A 22,906-nucleotide genomic window follows, 5' to 3' on the forward strand; every position below is an offset into this window, starting at 1 on the left:
TTTCTAGTGTGACATGTAAAACTGGCATCAGAATGTAGAGCTAACCAGGACTCAATGAGTAATTCACACCTGGTATGGAACAAGTCGAGATGTTTGCGTTACAAATAATTCTTCGGAAAGGGTCGTTTTTATGGTATAGCTTGACAGAGCAGCTGTCACCAGACAATTATGTGAGCATCACTAGAGAGGGGCTTTGGCTCCCCCTACATGATGGGAGTCTGGAGTACATGTTTTGAGTGGACAGAATTTGTGTGCTTCCACAAAAAAAGTTATTGCCCTGCACACAGCTGTGATCCTTTTGTTTATCATCCACCAGCCTAAGCTTGAACTGAACTTTCAGGGACACACACATGCCATTGGAATGATATTAAAATGTCTTAGATAACTAGACAATATCTGTTGTTTTTCTCTGGCAGCAGCAGAGATGGGAGGAGGGCAGTCATTAACCTACATGGATTTATAAGTCTGGCTTGACAGTGCAAATGTCACCTGACCATATATTATTCTACTGCTCCTTGCTTCCACACAAGCACATATTTTTCCCATTATATTTACTAGCAATGCTTCATATCACCATACAACATTTCTTTAAAGCCAGACCTATTGTGATTACCAATGCTTATTTCTCTTTTCGAAAGAAATAGCTGTTTAGCCTAAAAAATAAACTTGAGTGGGTCTTGATACGGGCATCATTAGAAAGCGTAACTTGGCATATCCAGCCGTTCCACGTTAGGCATCAATATTTAATGCAGTCATTTGTTTTCCATTTCATTGCAGTACTTGTGGTTTTGATAGTCTAATATCAGTGTAATCACAAAACTGCAGGTACCCCAGTGGAATACAAAAATCAGGACTAAGGATCTTAGCAATGCACTAGTTCTCTGACCTATAAGAAGCATGCAAATGTCACTTACTGGCACAGGCCAAGCAATACAATTCACATTCATGCCTCAACATGCCCGCTATGCAGTCTGTATAAGACACCTGCTGAAGTACCAAAGTCGATGTACACTCCTTTAGTGCATGAGGTGCCCTCCTGTAAGAGATTTTCTAACCTGTACCACGTGCCACATTACTGTAGGCCTCTTTACTTTACACACCAGCGTATTAGTTCTTTGCTTCTTACTGTCTGAATTTCCATTTATAAAACAAGTTGTTGGATCATGTATGTGCCTCAGACTTCCTTTCTGATAGACGGGGATACGAAATTGACAGGCCAGGAGAGATCTGGTCTGGGCTATCTGAAAATTAGGTTGTTTACCGACAAGCTAGTGACTCTGAATGGGTGACAACGTCATGTTTCTGCCCACATTCCAATAAAAAGCAATGTGATGGAAGAAATGCTTTACAATCATCCCATCCGCTGGCAATCCATCGTTTTTGCTAATTTTGTCATCCAAGACAGAAACAGCCATATGCAAGTCAGACTTACTCCTGCTCCAATGAAAAAGCTGAAACCGAACAGCCAGGCTAGGTCCATTTCAAATGAGAACACAAGCAACTCCAAACTAGTTTTGGCCTAATTAGGCCATATCAGTGAGGTATAGCTTGAGTCCTGTGGCACAGCGAGCATGGGACCTGTCACACTTAGGCATGCCTGTCACACTTAGGCACCAACTGCAACCAACAAAAAAGTGATGAAGTAATGCTTAGTAATCTCAGCCACTGGCAATCACCCAGGGCCACATTCCAGGCCATTGTTTTTTGCCCATTTTGGCTCTTTAGGCAGAAACCTGCCATATGCAAATCAGCCTTAGTCCTACTTCTACAGGAACAGCCCAGCCTGAAATGCTAGGATTCAAGCTAGCCTGATGAGGGGTGATATACCCCGAATATGGTCCCAGGATGCTTGTTTCGGGTCCAGGGAGGACCTGGCTTGGCAGTTCAGGCTGAACTGTTCCCATGAGGAGCAGGGTCAAGACTGATTTGCATATGGCTGTGCCCAAACTAGAGTGGCGTAGTGAGCAAAAGAATGATGGATTTAACCCAGATCTCTTGACTGGGGGAGAATGTTCGATTTATTCAGCATTCAGTCCATCATTTGTTGCTGCAGCACAGCCTCAAGTGCAAGGTGAGGTCCCAAACAGATGCAAACACAGGCAACCTCAGATTGATTTCAGCCTACTTAAGTCTTGTCAGTGAGATATAGCTTAATGGCACCAACAGAAAGTCACAGAGACAAAATTGGACTCTCAGAACCATTTATCTGCAGGGTTATATGGCGTGTGAGACACCATGCCACTTTCACCTGAACCCCACTAGAGATGCAAGAAGCTCAGAGGGACTTTGACATCAGTCTTTCCTTATGGGCTATCAATTCAACACAAATAGCAACTGAGAGATAGAACAACCACAAAGGATTGACTAACTTAAACATCCAATTGATATGTAATTCCAACATATGCTTCGCACACATATCCTAAATGTTTTCCAGAGTTATTACATTATGCAGCATTCCTGGACACCAGTAGAGGACCCAGGAACAGGAACTATGTTTTCCTAAGTGAGTACCCCACACTTCTATATGATACCTCCAACCAAAAACCTTTTCCATTGCCTTTGTTAAGCTGTGACACCCTACCACTTTTTTTGACATTCCTGTGTTTTTCACTCTGTCAGTCAGTGGAGTCTCTCACTAGAGGTGCTCCCTTTTTTTCATGTTTTTGGGTGATATGAGAACTGCACCTAAAGTGTAATCTCATTGTGAGTGTGAGTGGCGACGATCCTCTCATTCAATGCTCTGTGATGATTGACACCAGTGACTGGAATAGAGCCTTTTTAGGTCTCGCCTAGCGTTGCTGCGCATATGCGCAGCTCGCTCGGCGAGATTTAACGTTTTTGAGGACTTTCAGTAAAGGGCTTTAAGCTCCGCCCCTCTTTTCCATTGGCAGGCATCACCGTTTATGCTAAACGGTGGCCAGCCATTGGAAAAGAGCTGTGTGGTGTTATCTCCCTTTGGCTTTTTCTGCCGTCCCACTTGGACGGGCTCGCCTGCTTTCTGTTCAAGTCGCAAAGGATTTCTTATCTTTATGGGGCCATGTGTTTAAACACATGGCTCCATAAAGACAAGTGATCCCAATGCTTGCAGCGCGGTCCTCCTTTCACTTTCGAGACCGCGCTTATGCATCTAACAGCCGTTGACAAAGCCAATAGTCCTGGCTTGTTGTAACATAATCAGCACTGCACCCTTTTACGAGTGCCGCGCTGTTAATAATTTCTCTCTGCTTTCACTCCCCCCTCCCTCCCCCATGCTCAGTGTACATAGTTTAATCCTACTCCGGAGGTGGCCCCTCCTTCAGTGACACGCAACAGCCCCCCTCTCTTTGCTGTCACGTAAGTGTTAGAAGGGGCCTCCGCTCTCTCTTCCACGAGTCTACGTCATGCTTTCTCCGCCTCTCTGCTCCATTACTGAAGTTACTTTCCAGGCCTCAGTGCCGTGCCGGTCACTGTCTCGGAACCGTCTAGTTCGGGGGCATACTCTGCTCTGCTTGTGTTCTTCAGCACACACCGCTCTGCTCTCCGTCTCCTCGGCTCTGCTTTCACATTCCATTCCATGGGCCTCCCTTTCTTGACCCTTAGCTGTCTGGTCAGCCCCTCTCTGTGACTGGGACCCCGCGGGGAGCTTTGCTGCTGATACCGCCGTCTCCAGGTCCTGTAATCTCGCCAGTCAGCTCCAAGCTCACCTCCTTATCACTACCTTTGTATGGCGGACTTAAGTCGAGCCGTGTGATCCTTGACACAATGGCCGGCCCAGGATCCAATCCTGCTAAGACTTTTAAAAGATGTACCTCGAGCCTGAGCTGCGCTCTGCAAGAGGGATTTAATAATTAGATAATGAAGATAATCAGAGTTGTACTAACCAGTTGAGAACAACATTTTCAAAATCTCTAATGTGCTGCTATTCGTGGAGTGATTGCTGACTTTTTCAAAAAACGCATTCCATGCTAATGTTTGGTGGGCCCCTTCTATGGAACGTTTATTGCAAGGTAAGTGCATTTATATAGCACTTACTGCCCTGACCAGGCGTTGAACCATTGATGCTTGACTAGACCCTCAGCAGCCCACCATCACTTCCTTGATCCTGCTGCGCCCCATAGTAGGCACATGCCTCCATGTCAATCCTCTTAAAAGTGACTGTCTGTGACTTGAAGTCCTCTCGCTGTTATAGAGGCGCTCTATAACCTGTGAGCTGATCCCACCTCAGAGCAGACTTCGGTAGGAAAAAGACGGAGTTCGGCCCTGGGTCTCATTGTAATCTGCTTGCCCTGCCCAGTCTCCCACTCTGGCTCTGTGTTAAGCTCGATATAGCGCTTTCGCGTAAAATGCTTGTGTGCGTGAATGAGGCGCTTAACTCAACGATAAAGCAGATTTCTTATAAGCCCAGCCTTAACTAATGTTCCCAGGAACAGGCAGTTATATCAGCTGTATCCAATAGTGCCCTCCCAATGCCAAACTAAATTCGCCACACTCTCATTGCTCCATCCTACAGTGACCTTAGAACCTCTTTAGGGATTTAATGGAAGTTCTCAAATTCGATTGGCTGAGCTGCAGAATGTTGGACATATGATTAACAGAGGGCTTTAAGTGGGCCGGGCCTAAAAAGCAAGTGCCGAAACGTGTCCCTATCGAGCTCCCTATTTTTGCCATCACCCTAGGTGATTTTTTTTTTTAATTTATCTCTGCAGCAGTACCACCCTTTACTGTCTTTGATGCAACTTCAAAGAGCCTGGTTATAGTTCTTTCACAGTGTCATCATTTTAGAACTGAATCATTTTCAATATTATATGCAACAAAGCCATAGTTGTTGCTTTTTAGGTCTCGCCTTGCTATCGCGTAAGCGATCACAAAGCGAGACTATTGTAAGGGGGTTTGAAAAGTGCTCCCAAAAAGCGGATTGCATGGCTAGCACGCGCACAATCACGCGCATCGTGCCGCCATGCAATCCGCTTTTTGGGAGCACTTCAAAGGGTCCGCTCCCCCGCCTGGAATGCGCTCCCCCGCCCCCAAGCGCGCGCGCTCCACGCTCCGCCGGGCTTGTTTTCATTAAAGTGAAAGCATGATGGCGACAGCTTGCTTTAGTTTGTAAGCCCTCTTTTCTTTAATGGGTTTCTGCCCGCTTTCACTTTTAAACAGGCATGCTTTCCAACAATCCTATTATCCATATGATTATTACTTTGTACATTGCCTTTTAGGATGTGAGCCTGAGTTTCTCGTGGCAGTCTGACATCCGGAGATAAAGCTGCGCAAGAAGCCGTTCTCACACTGCGTAAACAAGCTGTCCATGTGCATCCCTCGCAGTGTTGGTCTGTCCTCGGGCTCAGTGTACCGGATATTATTTCAACATACATTGAAGAGCTTGTCTGCGGACCAGAGCTTGCATCAGAGCACACGCAGCAAAGCTCTCCATCTGCTGTTTGTATGGAGTACATTCAAACACAACTCGGCGGGCTTTCGTATTATTTCAACATACTTTGTAGAGCTAGTCTGCGGACCAACGCTTGCATCAGGCCACACGCAGCAAAGCTCGTTCTCTGCTGTTTGTGTGAAGTACATTCAAACACGGCTTGGTGGGCTTTCGTCTGCCCTAATGGCCTTTACTGCAAACGGCACTAGAACAGCATTTGAACCTGCATCCCACGGTACTTGATTTCCATATATCGTATCCAGTATGTATGCAATATAAACATCCTTACGCATACGTATATGTGGCAACCCAGGCATTAGAACTCATATTGTTCACTGAGCTTAAGACGGCATGTGGCATTTGTGAGTTAGCCGTGCTGCCAAGTGGCCCTACATTATATATGATGCCTTCAGTCTCCCAGGCCTTTTTTGCAAATAGTAGTTTGCATGCAGGGCTTTAATCTTAGACTTACAAAGTTAAACAAGTATTGGTAAATTCAATAGATATGGGCTCTGTTAGGCATTTTCTATTCTTTGTAGAATTACTTGGTGCGTTTGGTGCAGTGCCGCCATGCAATCCGCTTTTTGGGAGCACTTCAAAGGGTTCGCTCCCCCGCCTGGAATGCGCTCCCCCGCCCCCAAGCGCGCGCGCGCCATGCTCCGCCGGGATTGTCTTTTTTTTTTTTTGTTTTTTAAACTTTAAGCGCGAGGCGCGCGTGCGGCCAATGCTTGTTCTCCCTCGGCTTCATGTGGTTTTTTTTTGTTATTAAACGTGACCCAAAAGCTTGAATACAAAAAACAAAAAAAAATACCCTTTAAAAGAACTTCAGTCGTCATCTAATGCATTTGTCTACAATATTGCCTACGTCTTTTAAATTGATTTTCTTCGAAAATCTAGTGTTGGGTTTCTTGCCCTTTATATGCTGTATCCTTGCATGATGTGATGGTTCCAAAACACAGCTGTTACCTCTCTTTTTTTCCTCCACCTTTTCACGTTGAAACTCAGGATCTGCTAGTCCAATTAGCTGCTCACTATCAAAAGGCGGCTTCCGCCTTTCATCTTCCGGCTGAAAGGATGAGTGACGGGTGTCATGGAAACCGTACCGCAGGTCAGAGCCTGCCCCTGTATAAAAGATGCAGGAAAGCACCACTTTATCACATGAAAATTTATGAATAGCTGTTATTCCGTGGCGAAGACGCACAACTGAACGATTCATAATAAATTGATTCATTGATAAACTCGCGCAGCCATGTCGCTTTAAGAGGGGTCAACACACTTACTCCTTTCACCACCACTTCTAAAGGGGGCCCCTATCACTCAAGCGGGCAGGAGCCGGCGCGGATGGCCATGGCACCCGCACTGTACTACCGCCGGGAGGGGCGCGCGCAGTGCTCGCCTGAGGGCCCGTCGCATCAACACCACTAAACTTCCTCTTCCGCTGGGAGGGCGTGCATGCCACAGCCGCCCCCCCACCCCCCGGGGGCCATCTGGACTAGATCAAACGGGCTACTGTTCTTTCGTGTCCCAGCTCTTCAGCTGAGAGGCAGTGCCAGGCGTCTGCTAGCCGCACAACGAAGAAAAGAAACAAGGGGAGAGAAAACATGTACATTACACTCATCTCTGGCACGTGGGATCGAAAGAAAGTTTTTTTTCCACAAACATGCCCAGCGTACTGCTCTCTGGCATGGGGGCTCACATAGATTTATACTAACAAACATGCGCAATGCACTCCTCTCTGGCACATGGTCTCACAAAGGTTTTATTCACAATCATGCCCACTACGATCTTCTCTGTCACGGAGGCTAAAATAAAAAAGGTTTTTATACATAACCTTGCCCACTCCTCTCTGGCACAGGGGTCTCGATAAAGTGTTTTATTCACAAACCTGCACACTACACTCCTCTGGCAGAGAGGGCTTAAAAAAAAGGTTTTTAATCACAAACGTACACTTACACGCCTCACTGCCACTGGAGCTCAGAGATATTCACAAACATGTACACCACACTCCTCTCTGGTACGGCCATACAGGGCACGCAATTAAGGTTTTTATTCACAAACATTCCCACTAGAAAGGTTTTTATTCACAAACATGCCCACTAGAAAGGTTTTTATTCACAAACATGCCCACTAGAAAGGTTTTTATTTACAAACATGCACACCAGACTCCTCTCTGGCACGGAGGAACACCATTAAGGGTTTTATTCACAAACATGCACACTACGCTCGTCTGGCACGGGGGCTCACAAAGCTTTTTATGCACAAACCAGGAAAGGACACTCCTCTCTCGAAAGGGCTTTATTCACTATCAAGCACTCTCTGACACAGGTTTGTATTCACAGAGGAGATGGTGCAGACTCGGCAGTTTCGAGTCATGGCTCACGCCTGCTTGTTAACATGGGTTTAAATCAGTGGGGTGAGGTCTTAGGTTCCCTGGCTGTCCACCCCACGGTAACTTCCGTTTTAGCAAAGTGCATGTCTTCGAAGTGCCGTCCCCGCTAGAAGTGAACTGCTCTGTGGTGAAACCGTGAAGATTTCGAGATCGGCCTATCCTTTCGGAAGTCAGGGCTGAGCCAAAACCGGCCACACGACGGACACCTGGAGTTTAAAATACATACAATACGGCCCTGCATGCAGTTATTAAAGCACCAAATCTCGAATATACATTTAACGTAAAGGACTGCAATCGGCCTGTTACTTCTTCCAAGCAACAAAACAAAGGCTCTAAACTTTTGCAGTTTTCTATACTGTACAACTGTCAAGATCTGTACGACGTTTCCATCAAACAACTGTGAATAGCACAGGCTGGAAAGCAAAACTAACGTGCAAATATAACAACAAGACAAGCCCGGCGGAGCGTGGCGCGCGCGCGCCTGGGGGCCGGGGAGCTCATTCCAGGCGGGGGAGCGGACCTTTGAAGTGCGATGCCAAACGGATTGCATGGCGGCACGAGGTTCAAGCCATTTGTTGGAGAAACCACAAGTGTTCTGCCTGCCTCGATTTGCTGTCCTTAGATGAAACATTTCTTTTTTTTTTTCATTTTAGTTTCGTGAGCAGGTCTACCAACTTTTTTTCTCTGCTGAAAAAGGCTTGGTGCAGTGTACCACGCTTGTCAATTTTCGTCTGAACTTGCTCGTGTTGTACCTAGTTTCATGTTTCCATTTACTTTTTGAATTGATTGTGGCACCGACAGTTCTTCATGAATAGAAAATAAAATGGCCGCGCTTTCACCCCTGTATGGAACCGTATATTGAAACAGGTCTTACATTAGCCATTGACCACTATGGCGGTACCCTGCTCCTTCTGCCGCACAACAGTGTACTTTTGATGCCATCAAAATGACTGTCTCCCCGTCCGGTTAAGTCCAATTTTCACTTGTTAATTGTTTAAACTCAATGGTAAGGTTTTTTCATATTCATTATGTAGAATGTAGCCAGCAAACAACAATCCGTCAAAACGAGGCCATGTTTCTGACAATTTTCTTGGTGGAGCCCTGGTTCTCTTAAATGAAGACTCGTCCTCTTAAGCCGTTCCTATTACAAAACATCTCCGCATTTGAACGCGTATTCCCATCTAATTAAGAATGATGTTCCCCGGCTCTGAGGAGATGCTTCCATAAAACTGCCTCGATGGCTTGGTTTGTTAACTGTCCATTATGAACATTTCCTCTCAATCATCAGCCGCTTATTCGAAACCCTGTACGATCATCTCATCTTCCTTTCTGTACAAGGTCAGTAAATCGATTCTCATTAAACAGCACCCTGATATGGCATGCGTTTGGTATGAAGCACTATATAAACAAGCATTTGCAATGCAATAGGTCTCGCATTTGCGAGAGTTTGAGCTATTAGCATTGTAAATGACAGTGCCTTTTATTTATGTTTTAAAAAAAACAAACTTAAATAAAAAGCATTGTCATTTACAATGCCAATAGCTCAAACTCGTATAAATGCGAGACCTATTGCATTGCAAATGCTTGTTTTTTAATCTTATGCATCTAACAGCCATTGACAAAGCCAATAGTCCTGGCTTGTTGTATGTGTAATGTTACTTGTATTATATATCTGGATGCAGTGACAGAAGCAGCAAAATACCAGTCGGGCGGGACGCAATGCTAAGCACAGATTTTTAGCTTAAATGTTTTAAGCCATGCCCCTAATTACACCAACCACGCCCCTAGGAGAGACCCCCAGCTTTTAAATACCACTTAAAGCCCTGATTAACAGACACTCTCGATTACTATTTAGTAGCACATATCCAATCTAATTTTACTTCCGCTGCCGCCACCACCTACCCCCTACACCCCATCAAGTCCAGTTGATGACTTTTAGTCCTTAATTTAACCTTGGACTCCAAGTGCCAGGGATTAGATGAAAGCCTGGCCAAATCAGCAATACAGACTGGTATTTTATTTACATGCCTGCTCCCTGTTGGGATGTTTTATTTTAGTGTATTTTTATTTTACATAGTGTTAAACGTTAACAAGGCACATTCAGCTCCTGCACTACTTCCCAGTATCTGTTGATTTTTTAGGTCTGGCTTGGGAGAGCAACTCTGGGTTACGGTTGTTAGCAATTCCTTAAAATATACACCAGTTGGATTTGGCTCCTCCCGGTGGGGCTTCAGGTCTCACTCATCTCATACTATTAGATGCTTGGTGTATCAAGCTGCCTCCTATTGAACATGTGTAGTACAATTGAAGCGGGTCTATTTTACGTGTATTGACTAATCATGTTATGTACTTGAACTCATAATGCAAACACAAGGAGATGATGGACAAAGCGCTGAAACTTTTCAGACACTCACCCCCCAGTCACAGATCTGGGTTGAATCCATCATCGTTCTTTAGCTCACTTTGCCACCTCACCCCAACCTTTGTGTTTGCCTTGCTCTCATAAATGCATTGCACAAAGAAACAAGCATTGAAAATGCAATAGGTCTTGCCTTTGATTAAGTTAAAGCCATTTGCTTTGTTAATGGTATTGTATAGCAAAGCAAATGGCTTTAACTTAATAAAAGGCGAGACCTATTGCATTTGTAATGCTTGTTTAACTGTTCCTATCTGGGAAACGGTATACTAGGTCTTTCCTGTAAAAGGTCTCTTTAGTATCGGTTATTGGGGTCCATGGCCTGTGAAGGACAGGTACCCCATGTTCTATGCTTGGGGCCTTGTGACTTGAGGATAGACTGGTTAATGCTGGGATGCAATACGCCCCACTTATGTGCCATGCACAAAAGGGTGGTGTCCTTTGTGCTGGACTTGTGGTAGCCATCTCAGCCTGCATATGCACTCTCACAGTACCCCTCTACGAAACCTGTCTACCTGTTGGGTAGGATCGGATTCCAGCGCATTCTTGTTGTTCTTATGGTGGGTTTCACCTGCCTGGGTGAAACTCAACACTCTTATGTTTCCTGTTTGTGGCTGTCTCCCCTGACAATGGGAACAGAAAGATCCTTCAGCTAGAGGCTGATGCACACTGCACCTGTGCCCCACAGAACTGCTCTCAATGTGGACTCTGACTAAGAAGCACATGCAGATATGGCCCACAAGAAGATGCTCCTCCCGTGTTGCATAAGCCTTTCAACGTGAGTGAGTCTGACTTTGTTCCTCATGTGATTCCTGACTATGTACCACCACTTAACTTTAGAGTGCCCACCGAAGTCTTACATAACCCAGAAGCCGAATATTGCGTACATTTTGTGTGTGGTAAACAAGCGTACTCCTGGATACCTAGAGACTGGACCGGCGCCTGCAACATTGCCAACCTGATTCCTGCTATCCGTCATATTACCATAGAGTCCCACATCTAGAAAAGCCCCCTGCCATCTCTGAAACAAACAGCTTCTTCTCTATGCTTAGCCGTTAACAACTGCCGAAGATTGTCGCAGTGATGTAAGCTCTAGCGAATGTGATCTTGGTGAACGTCATGAAGGAGCACGTAAAATTGAAATAAATCCAATGCTGGTTATAAATATCCTTTATTTTTGTACCTCGAGGTACAAAAGGCCGGAATTGTGAACTTGTGTTACCTTTTTAGGTCTCGGCTAGCGAAGGCTGCGCTTGCGCAGTCTCGCTTGCGAGATTTAACGTTTTTAGGTACGGGGCTTGAACCCACCCCTCTTCTCCATTGGCTGGCTTCCTAAACGGAGGCCAGCCATTGGAGGAGAGGGGCGTCTGTCCGTTTAAGCCCCGTCTTTTTCGGATTCGGGGGCGTGTTTTTTACTTTCTTTCTCTCCTCTGGAATGTAAACATTCCAGCCAATGGCAAGAGGAGAGAAAGAAAAACACGCCCCCGAATCCGAACATGACGCTGCGTTTCTCCGAGGCATTTCTGCTTGACCTCGGAGAAAGGCGTCACTATCTCCCTTTCCTCCCCGCCATGTTTGACATTTTAAAACGTTCAAGCATAAAATCGCCACATCTATGGTTAATAAACCCATCTACTTCATCCCAAAACGTATAAACAATTACTTGCAAGCGGATAATTACGAATGCGCAGCGATGAAGCGAGAGCACATACCTGCTTGTATTTTCTGTTGATCATCTGGTCGCATCCGTTTCCAGCCCTCCGTGTGTCGAACAGCATAAAAAGACTGAACCAGGAAGATCCACAGCTTATCACGCAGAGCCTGGATCTTGCACGTAAAAGCCTGTATTCAAGCAACAAATCAGCAGCTGGTTTTTAAATTATTCTTATTATTATTATTTATTTTATTTTATAAATAATAAACGTGATCTTTAAATAGATCTTAGAATGACATCTTATTTTAATAGTGTGCTAGAATCGTGTTCAAGCGTGCTCCTTAGATGTGTCTACTACACACGCGCATGCTTTAATTTGTACTATTAATGCGCCTCTCCACTGCATTGGGCACTCTTTTTCTAAACTGAAAGGTACGTATAGCACAGAAACGGCCAAACGCCCAGTAGAAGTAGGGTCGCCTGTACCCTGTTCCAGCATCTTCTGGGGGTAACTTGTGGCATTCACTGAGTTCAGTTGCCTGCACCTCGCATTTGACCTTGTGTGACAGCTGGCTGCTTCAGGCGATGTGCAAGGAGTCCCGCTGAAGGGACCGCGCGCGCTTGCGAAGGCGCTGCGGCGCGTGCAGGAGTGCTCTGCTTGCATAGTGGGAAAACACTGGCACCGAGCACAACAAAGCCTTCTGATAGTAGAACCTGCGTGATGATGGCATCTAAGTGATGACATCATTGAGCTGGCTTAGGGAGTAAGTAGATTTTGACGGGAGTAATGACTGTTCGCTATGACAACGAAGCTCTCACCAGCTGCTGATTTGTTGCTTGAACACAGGCTTTTACGGACCACGGACCACAAAAGAGAAGTCCGGGTGAAATGCAGTTTTGAGGTACCACCTCTGCATCTCCACTGGTCACCCTTTACCAGGTTGTGCCTTTCACGCTCACAAATTATCATTTAAGCAAGCCAATAACGTAAGTGGCAGGACGCACCTGATTGTCAAAGGAAAGCAGTGAACTGGAAACATGGTAGCGAGGTGGCAGCCATATGTAGGGGGTCTAACATTTTTAACTTGAATTTCGCTTCAATTAATTACCAATGAACACATTTTACATAGAAAATAGAACATTTCCATCTCTACTCACAGGTTTAGCCTAACCTGCCCATGTTTATTACAATAAAACCTTATTATTCGTCAATATGTACTTCCATTTCCATTCCCCACATTACTTATAATATCGTTTCATGCTGATAGCTTAATGACCATCCTTTAATCACCTCATTTGTCCCTCTCATTAAAAAGCAGACTTCAAGAGCAGCCACTTCTCAAATACACAATCTGAGCTGTGATCATGGTGGTCTCAGTGTGTGCGCGCGCCACGCTGCCTGCTGGCCTGGCCTCTAGGACAACACCAGAACTGAGGAGTCAAACACAGGGGAAGAGACAGGTATAGGCCAACACAATTCCCTCATGCTTCAACATAGGTGCCCCCACCCCCTCCACCGGATGGGCTCGACCTCTTATGGGGAGCTCGAAATAAATCTTTGAATCTGGATAGTTACACTAGAAGAATAGCAGTAACTAGAGCGCGCCTATGTGGAAAGAATAAGCATACGGGCGGATAGCTGTGCGCGCAGGAACGGGTGGCTGCGGGGGGGGGGGTGGGTTCTGGTAGGGGCTACTAAAAGGCAGCCAAAAACATGGTAAACAAGACAAGGGAAGTGGGCAAAACAGGGGTTATAAGGGCTGACCTGTGAAGCAAGATCGCCGAGTACATGCATGGAGGCAGGAGCGCCTGTGCGGGAGACTGCGTGCAAGTGTTAGAATGCAAAGAAATACATAAACTTCCAAAATAAGGTAACAGGGCATTCATCTGCAGTAAACTTAAGTGACTGGGCATCAGATGGCATGGGTGTGCAAGTTACAGTTGTTTTTTCTGGGTACAAGCGCGTGCGGAGAGGGGCTCGGATACACAGCAGCGAGGAGAGGGGTGATTGCAGCACTGGCAGCCCGCAAGCAGGAGGCGCAAGAACCCACAACGAGGCGAGGGATTCGCCCTCCTGACCGGGCTTCACAAGGACAGGCTCACATCTGGTGTTAGAAAAAGAGAGCGCGGCGGCGGTCCTGGGAGGCAGGTCATACTAATTTGAGAGTCATTAAGCTATTAACATTGTAAATAACAATGCCGTTTCTTTAAATGTTTTAAAAACAAAAACATAAACAAAAATAATGTCATGAGCAATGCCAATAGCTCTAACTTTAACAATGCCGAGACCGTTGCATTGTAAATGCTTGTTATATGAGTTCTGTTGATTTATATTGCTTTAATGAAAACAACCGGTTTATTCACAGCCATTTTGTGTGGCCATGCTCTACTCAGCCTGCACTGTGCTTGCACCTATGATGTATTTACCCTCGGTTTCCATCGCCACTTGTATGCAAGGATTCATAAATGACAAGGATCCGCATAGGAGTCATGTATATTATGTGTATCTTTTCATGGTTCTCCTTCCTTCTCAGTAGAAAGACCAGCATCTGCCAAGACTCCCGTCATCTGCCTTCAAGCTTCTGTCACGTTCATCTTTTCCATCGATGCTTATGGGATGAAAATGTGCAAAAAGTGATGCATTGTCAGAGGGGCCGGCATTACGTGCTCATTGACTCGAGGAGGTGAACCGCTATCTCATTGGGTGTTTTATTGATATTATTTCTTACCGAGAAACAACATTGAAGTGGGTACTCCCTGAAGCTACGGCTGACAACACCTTACCACGCCTCAGTAAGCAGGGAAAAGAGGGGGTACAACACAACATAGGCGTGGACTTGTTGCACCATAATGTTTTTGCAACTGGGCAAATGCAGGAGCAAAGCAAGGCCACCGAGGCCAGGTAACCTGCTGCAGGCCAGTCTTATGCTACATAACATGGGCAAATGTACGTGACAGTAGACAAGCATGAACAGAGCCACTGTCAAAACGACAGGTTCACGGTTTGGTCACCTAAATAAAACACCACACATTAGGGTAGCTCCAACCTAGGGGATGCATCACTGACAACTACAGAGGAGTGGCATGGTCAGTCAAGTAAAAGCTCTTATAGGAGCACAGGTAAAATATGGAGTGTCCTGGTAACTGTCTACAGATCTGTACCCACTTCCTGGAAAGTTTTGCTCCACGACTACCAAATTAGACTCACCTGTTGAAGCGACCACAAAGATGTAAAAGGGGCAGATACTATAGACACATGGATCGCCTGTCCTTTCGGAATGCACCCACTCACTAGTAGATATGGAGGAAGTGTTGCTGAAGTGTCGCAGAGAGGCGTACGATACTCTCACTCCCCTACACACTGCCCCCTGCTACTGACCTGAAGATCACTATCGCTGGAGCTCACTTGCATCCACTCGGACAGGCGCATTGTCCTCTTTCCTCAAGGAGCCAGTGAAAACATTCTGCACACACATGCTGTGGGGATCTGACCGCATGTGTGTGCAGCATGTTTTAACTGGGTGTGGGGGGGCGCAGGACAGATGGGGGCTACTAGGCCCCAACCAGAGTGGTTAAGGTTGTTTGCAACTGATGTCCTGCGGTCCATCCTAATATGGCTGTGTAAACTGGGCCAAGTACAACCCTTCTGGCACGCGATTCTGATGTTAGCAAGGGCGAGCAGTCACAGGCGTCTCACGGAGGTAGTGTGGGGACAAGAGCACAAAATCAGTTGTCAACTAACAGATACTGATGCCTAATGCCAAGCCAAATGCTTATCTTTAATGGAAAAAATATATATTTCAATCACACTGCAAAACTGAATACCACACAAATCTGGAAGCAGTATACAACGTTCAAAACGGTGTTGCACTAGACCATGATACACTACACCCTGTACATCTCAGTGTCATTCTGGTATCCTCCCTTTCTTCCTGCTATGGTGAAGCCTCAAAGTTATAGTCTGAAACATACTGCATGTTTTAAGCAAGGATTAGGGACAAGTACAAATAGCCTAATTGGTGAATTGCCCAACTTTAGTTCAATGACTGTTTACCCTTTTTTTGGAAAAAGTGTAAGTGAGTCCTGCAGACCCAGTGCAACAGGAGAGTACCAGCTCCTGCCCTCAGGCAACAGGTCATCTCAAATGTAGGCTGCGCTGGCAGCCCTGTTCGGGATGATTGTATCGGAGGTGATCAGCGGGGTAAGCCATCACAGCAGTGCCCAGTCCCAGGAGCAGCAGTCCTCCTGACTGGCTATGTCAACGTTCTAGGTTGCCAGTTGTGGTCTCTGGGTCGACCTCCACATGAAGGTGTCCTCTGTCAGCTGTGGTATCTCCGCAGATTAGGGCATCTCACTGTCGTGTCCATCAGGCAGCATAGACGACACGGACACCGCAACTGTATCAGGGAGCTTTATTCATTTACATCTCTCCTCGTACCCGGCCTTCTCCTGAACTCCTTACTCCTCCCTTTTCTCCCCATCTCATTGCCGCTTCGCATGAAGTCTACCACAACATTACTTCTCCCCCTTCTTACACAACTTGGGCTAACTTTGAGGTAAACAGAGCAAAATAAAAGAAAACATAGCTACAGTTCTTCAATGAGACGTGTAGGCCTTCGATGAGTACGCTGTGGCCGGTGGGCTACGTCTTGATTAGATCTCTCCCTTTCAGCAGCGGGGAAGCGAGACGTGTGCTCACTTCCCATCACGTGGGTGTCCTCCTTCATTGCACTTTCTGGTGCAGCCAATGTCTCTCTTGTGGTTGGCGTGCATCTATGCAAATGTGCAACGTTCCTTGTTATTCTCTTGTCATCTGAGGCAGCCGTCATCATAGTCCCCTTTTGTTTTGTTACTAGCAGTCGGTGACCATGGTATCGACTGTCAGCATATGTCTGCATATTCCTTCATCTTGGCTTTTCTGGATCCGTCTATTGCTGCTAAATCTTCATGTTCTGAATCTTGACGAATACAGCCAGCTGAGTCTTTCCAAGCCGGTATTCTTGTGCGCACCGTGCGGCCCAGCATCAAGGTTGCTGGACACCTGTCTGTGATAATGTGCGGTGTGGTTCGATATGCTCGTAGCACCTCATTTAGTGCTTTTTGAACATCTCGCCTTGACAGTTCAGTTTGCTGTATAGCCTTCTTCAGAGTGGCCATAAATCTCTCTACCATCCCATTGGCCTGTGGCCACATAGGAGTGATCTTCCGATGTCGAAAATTGAGATGGTTAGCAAATGCGGCAAATTCCTGTCCATGGAACTGAGGGCGATTGTCTGTCTTAACTACTTTAGGTATTCCCCAGGCTGCAAAGACTTCATCCAGCACTGGAATAGTGGTGGCTGCTTTGGTTGATGATATCAGGTGAGCAATTGGAAGTGGGAGTATTCATCTATTATGACAAGAATGTAGTTACTTGATTGTAGCGGACCAAAGATGTCTACTGCAACATGTTGCCAGACGCCCTCCGGCAGTTCTGACAATTGTAGAAGTAAAGGTGGCTCTTCTCGACTAACTAATTGACGCTGAGGACAGTCGTTCAGTGTGACTTTGACATTTTGATTAAGACCCGTTCACGCAAAGCTCTATTTGTGGCTACGATGCCTCTGTGCCCTTCGTGTGCCAAATTGACAACTCCTTGACGCAGCTGCTTTGGAATGTCAATCATTTTATCTCTTAGCAGGAGGCCCTCTTTGGCAATAGACAATTCATCTTTTACATGTCGGAAAGAGGTTAGTTAATGACCGTCGACATGTCTATTGTGCCCGGGCTCTTCTAGGTGTCTCCAGCTGTTTGTTTGGATGTGATGTATCACATAACTGCAAGATGGCATCCATGGCAGTGGCTTCAAGAATGGCTTTGAGAGGGACTGCAGGTGGTTTTGCTTGAGCCACAATAAAGTGTATATACTCCTCCGCTAACGACTGGTTTGAGCTTGAAGATGTCTTGGGTGTCACGACATGTAGTCAGCTGGATTCACTGCTTTTCCGGGCTTGTGAATGATTGTATAGGTATATATTGATCAAGTGATATGCTTGATCACATCTGGCTGTCCATTTGAATATATGACCTTGTTTAGTTAATTTCCTCAGGAGGTAGTTAATGGTGGCATAATCCTTGATATAACGCTTGCAGTAGCTGGCCATTCCTGGAAATGATCAAACATCTCGAACATCTTGAGGTCGAGGTGTGTTATTCAGCGCTGCAATTTGTTTCAGGGTCTGGTCTCATTCCTGTGCCCGAGAAAATGTGTCCATAGAATTTCAATGTTGATTCGTGGAGTTCACATTTATCTTTATTGAGTGTTAGGTTTGCTTCCAGGAGGGCGTGACATACCTGATCCAGTGCTTTGTTGTGTTCCTGTACAGTTGCTCCAAACACAAGAATGTCATCACTGTGGTTAAGGGTGTAGGGGATATGATGAATGACCCTTCTGATCGCCTCTTGGAAGATCTCTGCAGCAGAAGAAACTCCGAAGCTGAGCCTTTTGTGTCTGAACAGGCCTTGATAAGTCGAGAAAGTGGTGATATATCTCGAACTTTCGTGAAGGTCAAGCTGGTGATAGCCCTTGTTATGATCCAGGTTGGAAAATATTTTTGCCCTATTCAATGATGTGATCATGTCACTGATGTGGGGTCCCTTTCGATGGCAGTATTTGGAGCTCTCATGTCAACACAGAGACGCACTTTGCCTTCTGATCCTTTTTTTGGTACTATGACCACTGGAGATACCCAGGGAGTGGGTCCCGAAGTTCTCTCGATGATATCTGCCCGGAGAAGGTCTTGCAGCTCCTCCTCCATAGTCTGTTGAAAATGAAACAATATTTTCCTATGATGTTGAGCTATGGGTGTTGATGTGCAGACGAACTTGAAAATGAGCCATTTTTCCAAGCCCTCTGAACAATTTTGGGAACTTGTGGACTATGTCAGGTTCATCATCCACTCGGTATAGTATTTCCACCAATTGTATTCGTTCAGCTATAGGCAAGCTAAGGAGACACTCTACTTCGGGCCCCTCAATAACATAAATGCGAGCTGGAATAGTTCTACCTTTGTATGTGAGAGAAGTCTGAAATTGTCCTAGACAAGGGAGAGGTTCTTTCGACATCCTTGTGTTAACGCGCACAGCAGCTTTGTGCAGATGAGGTTGTGGGTTCATTTTGTTGTATTTTGCAACCAAAATGTAATTGAGTGATGCTCCACTATCCAGCACGAACTTGGTCAGGTGCTCGCCCATTTGGAGATGTACTCGTGGGTATTTCTTTAGTCTGTCAGAATCTGCAACCATGCAGACATATTCCTCACTGTCTTGCGATATTAGCGTGAGAGACCTTGATTCCCAGGATGCTGAGCGTTGCAACCTGTAGGTGACATGAGAATAGAGACTCGATCATGACGAGCTGGTGGATGTATCTCTGCCGTCACGTACCACCTAGGCATTATGACGAGAGCTGGATTGCCTCGACTGTCTGTGAGTGTCTTTGTATGTTGCTCTGCATACTTTCTCAAAGTGGTTTTCCTTGCCACATTGCCGATTTTTCTGACCTAATGCGGGATACGTCTCGGTTTGTGAGAAGTCTCGTCCACAGCGATAGCATTTTAACTGGCGCTCCCGTCTCGTTAGTCCGGTTGGGACTAAGACGACGACTTGGTCGTTGAGGATAATCCTTGGACTTGGACAGTTGTTGACACGCAGAGGAGTGACTGTCCGTGTGACAAGATTGAAACCGGAAGGCTTGTTCCCGTTTTTCAACTTTTCCAGCTTCCATTTTTTTGCATGTTCTTCTTCTTGTCATGTCTTCAATTTCATCCTAGGATTAACTTTTCTTTAGAAGACGTCTGCGTAGAGACTCAGAGCGTCTTTGGTCGTGAAGGTGTCAAAAGTACAGTAGCGTGCTAGCTGTTTGAGGTGTGAAATTAATTCTCCCATGGATTCATCTTTTTCTTGGGAGGCCAGATTAAGGTGTACCGTTCACCCATGTCGACAAGAGCAGCACCAGTTTCTCAGCCCATGGCAATCTATTGGGTGACATAAGTAGTTTTTCAGGTACAGTCTTCAATGCAGCTTACTCTGAAGTTACACAGATTGACTTCGAGAAACCTCTTCGTAACACAAGTCACTTCTGGCTTTGCGTACTTGGTAAAGTCAGCCTTCTCTAGGGGCCACACTGGGAGCATGCTGGGCTTCACCTGCTGGATAGTCTCTCGTCATAAAGGGCCAGGCACACTCCTTTCCTCTCTCAGCAGGCAGAAAGGCTTCTAGGCACTTCAGGCAGACCCTCAGGTCCTCCACCAGAATGTGCAGACTTCAAGTGATGCCCCCTCTGATCTGGGATACTGGCACTTAGGAAGACACGAGCTCTGGTTGAACAGCAGCTCTTTAAGTCCTCTGTGGAGCACGCCCTTCCATTGTCAAGAAAAACTTGAAACTGGAATAAAGTGGGGTCATTTGAATCCCACATTTCTATACACTTTCCAGACAGCAGATGTGCGCTCACTCTCTAAGGCTTCAAGAACTGGTTATGGTTGGTTTTCTAAGAAATGTTAGGACATATTTACAAGGGGATATATCGCCACCAGAACGTCACTTTAAGTGACATTCTTGTGGGGATATGCCCTTCCCCATATTTACATATATACTCTTTGTGGCTTAACACCACCTTGTAAATAATGCCCCTTTAAGTGCCTTACTTAGCTTGAAAGGGGCGTGTAATGGGTGCTGCTGTGGGCGTTCCACCACAACACCAATTGCTTTTGGCGTTGCCCCAGATTTACAAGGAGGTGTAAATCTGAGGCAGCGCTAAAAACTAACGCCATGCAAGAGCAGGAGTTAGAATGGCGAAAAGGGGAGAAATTCTTTTATTTCTCCTCGTGTTTTGCCACACATAGACTGAGCAAAATACCATTAATGATTGTTTATGTGCAAGAAGATGTCCCTTCCTGAACATAAAGAATCATTAAATAATTACTATTTGCTACTTCTATGTGTGCTGCATTCTGCGGCACACATAGAAGTAACAAATAGTCATTAGTAATTGCTTATGTGCAGCAAGGGACACCTTTCTGCACTAAAACAATCATTCCCAACAATGCTGGCACCCTCGCTGTATTGTGCAAGGATGCCTGCGTTGGCGCTGGGCAGCTAAATTTAGTGCCAGCGCTAGGGAAACACAGGGTGCACCGTATTCTTGTGAATATAGCGCATTCCTGCATTTTGAAAATGTCAGAGTGCGCCGCAGCCAAATTTGGCCCAGCTTCGCGCTCCAACATTTACTTGTAAATATGCCCAGTTGTTTACAGGCTGCTCTCCAGATACAGCGTTCGTGCAAAGTGGTAGCCTTCATCGCAGGTAACAATAGGGCTAGCTCTAAGGAGGAGCATCCAAAGCAGGGGCACAACTAGGTGTGAGATCTCTGCTCCTGGCTGTCATCAGCCTTCCTGAAGCAGGTAATCAGGGATAGCCAAAAGGGCAGGCCCTGCCTAGAAACGTCCTCACCTTGAACAATAAGGTGTGCCACCCTTCACCTCTACAATGTACATAATGTCAGTTCACAAGAAGAACTAATCAGCAGCCTTCTGCTAGCAAGGCACTCATTGAATTTCAAAATATAGCTCTACCTCCGTCCTCCTCACTCCATTGCACATGAGCATTTGATATGCACTGGGGATGTCAGCACCGGGTTGTCGTTTTCCAAAAACAGGGAACCTTTTCAATGAAGGGGTCAGTAGACCGCCCTCTCACCAATATAAAGTCAACAACAGGATATGCTGCCACCACCACTTTGCATGTTGTACCCACTACATGAGCAGTAGTCCACACATTACTATGAGGTCATGCTTTGTGCACCCCTCTAAGTCACAGGACAGGTCCTGGACTTTGCATTACCAGGGACAGGCCTAGGCTTTTGCACATATACCAGGTTAACGTGATGCCAGGGCCTAAATAAAAGCGAGATCATCAGTTTCACATGAAGTCGGACACTCAGGGCAGGGGAAAATTCCCGTTTACTGTGCAGGGGTCATTCACATTTCAACACATGCAATTATGCATCTAGATTTTTTGTTGATCTTAGAATATCTCATCTTCTACCAGAATATCAAGTTTTAAATATCATCAAACAATGATTGAACTTGAACCTCTCAGATGGCAAGCACAGCAAAAATCATGCATTAGGAAATCCGTGCTTATAAATATTCAGCACTTTTTGTACTCTATTCTTGCCTTAAGCTTGCTTACCGGATTGTTGTAAGTAAGTGTAGCACAACTGTGGACAATCCTTTCATAATTGTTGGATGTTCTGTGATTGGTTTGTTTCATTTGTTTGAAACACTCTTAGAATGTTAGTTTTGCTGTTCCCTTAAATCTGTAGGATGTTTACTAAGATGCCTGTATTTGAAGTACCATGTTTCCCGAAGTGCAGTTAATGTTGCATTTCTGTTTTTAGTTTCAGTCCACGTGTGGTTCACCACCCTGTCTGCCATGGAAGCATATTCATGATGTTTGCTTTGCTTGCCATTCACCAGTTTGATGCATTCAACTATTTACAATTTTAAACTGATCGATTGTTCTATTCAATGTGTGCATTTGGTGTTGCATAAATGTGAGCTTATAGTTGCAAGCCACAGCTTGTATACTCAAATAGGATTTATTATATATAATTATTTTTTGAGAATCTGATTGATTAAGGTTGAATGTTTTGTCTGAAAAGTTGAAACTAGCACTGCCTCAGTTGGATAAGGGTAAGCTGATTGACCTACTGTACTGCCGGTCTTATACCTTATATGTTAATAAAGAACTTCTGGCATGGATCTGAATAAATGCTGAAGCATAGGTCTCCATATTATATAAAGGTTTCTCAACATAGGCAATTAGTATATCTTGTATAGTGTAGATCTTATGAATGTAAAAGGAAACTGATGATCTACAACGTAAGATATAATGTAACTGTTGGACTTGGCCCTTCTGGCAGGTTCACCCCTGAACTTTTTTGATTTTTATTGGTGACTGGGTATGGTGATTGTTTGGTCTCTGCGCACTTTCCCTGTG

The 22,906-nt window shown here is 45.5% G+C and overlaps 1 long non-coding RNA gene across 1 annotated transcript in view; it reads right to left on the minus strand.

Annotated features, from left to right (window-relative positions):
- Positions 1–22,906, minus strand: part of LOC146860667 (uncharacterized) — a 272,962-nt gene that overhangs the window by 208,166 nt on the left and 41,890 nt on the right. Inside the window, exon 2 of the long non-coding RNA XR_014978847.1 lies at positions 11,922–12,051. This is a non-coding gene — a long non-coding RNA (uncharacterized LOC146860667). The remainder of the gene's footprint in view (positions 1–11,921; positions 12,052–22,906) is intronic.

This window comes from Triturus cristatus, chromosome 3_1, assembly GCF_964204655.1.
Source record: "Triturus cristatus chromosome 3_1, aTriCri1.1, whole genome shotgun sequence".
Lineage (NCBI taxonomy): Eukaryota > Metazoa > Chordata > Amphibia > Caudata > Salamandridae > Triturus > Triturus cristatus.